Source organism: Limulus polyphemus, unplaced genomic scaffold, assembly GCF_000517525.1.
Source record: "Limulus polyphemus unplaced genomic scaffold, Limulus_polyphemus-2.1.2 Scaffold3496, whole genome shotgun sequence".
Lineage (NCBI taxonomy): Eukaryota > Metazoa > Arthropoda > Merostomata > Xiphosura > Limulidae > Limulus > Limulus polyphemus.
In genome coordinates, this window is record NW_013669106.1 from 66,519 (window position 1) to 68,656 (window position 2,138).

At 29.0% G+C, this 2,138-nt stretch overlaps 1 protein-coding gene across 9 annotated transcripts in view; it reads left to right on the top strand.

The window, feature by feature from the left end:
• LOC106469453 (insulin receptor-like) overlaps positions 1-2,138 on the top strand; it is an 89,022-nt gene that overhangs the window by 39,143 nt on the left and 47,741 nt on the right. The gene's annotated exons all lie outside the window — the stretch shown is intronic.

Genomic DNA, 2,138 nt, shown 5'->3' on the forward strand with positions numbered 1-2,138 from the left:
GGGAATAGAAATCAACAAAAAAGTACAGAAACAAGTTAAATAAAAAAAAAAAAAGTTAACAAACTAGGCTGGAAATAATGTCTACGTTGTTTTCTCAAGTCCCTATTTTGACTCTACTAAAATAATGTAGACACTATTTTGAACCTTGTTTGTTTACTTTTTTTTTTTTTATTTAACTTGTTTCTGTACTTTTTTGATGATTTCTATTCCCCTTTTTAAATTAACAATTTTTAATTTCGGGCCTCATGTTATGTAGATACTCTTCTTTATTTGAAGGCTCTGTTCATCATTGGTTTTGGCCAGGATCTTAAGCAAATTATAATGGACGAGAATGTGACACTCACCTAGGGCATGTACAAGTATATTGAACTTAACTGGTAACCTTAGGTTATCATATGTGTTAATAATTTTCTTTTAGTGGCCAGTGTAACCCTGCTGACAGCATAAATGTAGAAACAACATAAGAAGATTGAATTTAAAGAAAGAACTAAGGCAGCAGTTAGGTTTGAAAATACACCGTGGCTTGTAGCTGTGACATTTTTCAGCCGATTCTTAATGACCAAAGAGTACTTACACATGTAGGATAGACTGATCAAAGGATTGTTAGGTATATCTATAACACAAGATGTAACAACATTTTGCTCATTTAGATAACAACGAAGTATTCTATTGATAAAGTAACTTGGAAAATTAATTTTACATGAGAATTGTTGGATATTCATAAATTCTTTGTGTTAGATATCTCGTAAGTTCTCTGAAAAAATATTTTAACTAACTTCTCTTTAAATATAGTAGGAATGAAACTTATAAAGTTAAAATACAATCCTGTAAAACTTTTTTTGGTACACTTCATATTTAAATTGCCCACTGTTATTATTGATTAGTGTCTAAGAATGGAAATTGATGACCCTCCAAAGAAATTCAAGAGGATCGTAAACTTTCATTTTTACACAAGATCTTTCCTGTAGGCCTAGGTTCAGTCTAAAAATGATGTAGTATATTTTAATCTGCTCTTTGACTGAATGCTTGTGACATCTAGTGACTGAAATCTATTTATAAAAACAGCTCAAGTTCCCTTAAGATAGAAACAAGAATATTTTTGTTGATGATGAGTAATGATTCTTAGCACAACTGAGTGCTGACTAACGACTGTTGGCCTAGTCTGTGGAATGTTATGTAATAAGTATGTAAGAGAGAAGTTAAGGTATTCTTAGTATATAATAATTTACATCACTCTGTGACACTAAATTACAATTTTTATATTTAAAAAAAAAAAACCAAATAACTGAACATTTTAAAACCCTAATTAAATTATCTATAAATACAAATATAAAAGAAATATAGAAATTGAAATTCACCACATTGAACCTGCTTTTGAAGACTCGGTATTATATGTGTACCTTTTTTTCTTGTTCTGATTCGTGTGTTTGTAAGCCTTATTTTGTTGTTAAAATTAACTTTATGTCTAATTTTGAAAAATTTTCTCTAAATTATACATTTGTTGCTTCTTTTACCTTTATCGTACTTGTCTTATAAAAATCCTCTGTGTGAATCTTTCTTGTCAACTAATGTTGGCCATCCTTGGAAGCTTGTTCCAACAATATTTGACTTAAGTAATTGTTTTTACATAGTTTTACTATTTTTCTGCTTTAACCTATGAAGTTTTAAAGCAGTTGTGACTAATTTCATCATCATTTCTAACCTTAGTAATCACCTGTTCTACAGTAAAATGATTAAATGTACTCCTGATTGTTCACGTACTGAGAGTTAATAAAATGTGTCAAAACAGTTCACTGGTGTGTGTATATATATAAGTGAACTGTTTTGACACATTTTACTAACTCTTGTTTTACTTTTATTAAAACTTGTAAAAAGAAACTGTATCATGTAATAGTATGAAATATTTCTAGTGAAATACTTTATAACAAGGTACACAAAACTTGCAAAAATAGTGTCTCAACCCACCAATAAATTTATTTATTTATTTAAAATCAGACTTTTTTCAGTAAGTCTCTACTATATTCGTTCAAGATTGATATGATGTACAGTAAACAATGTATGGTTTTAATGGTTGGAGACGGCTTGAACGGGTAATGAAGAAAAACTTTAATATAAGTTTAACATAACAGCAAATGTAC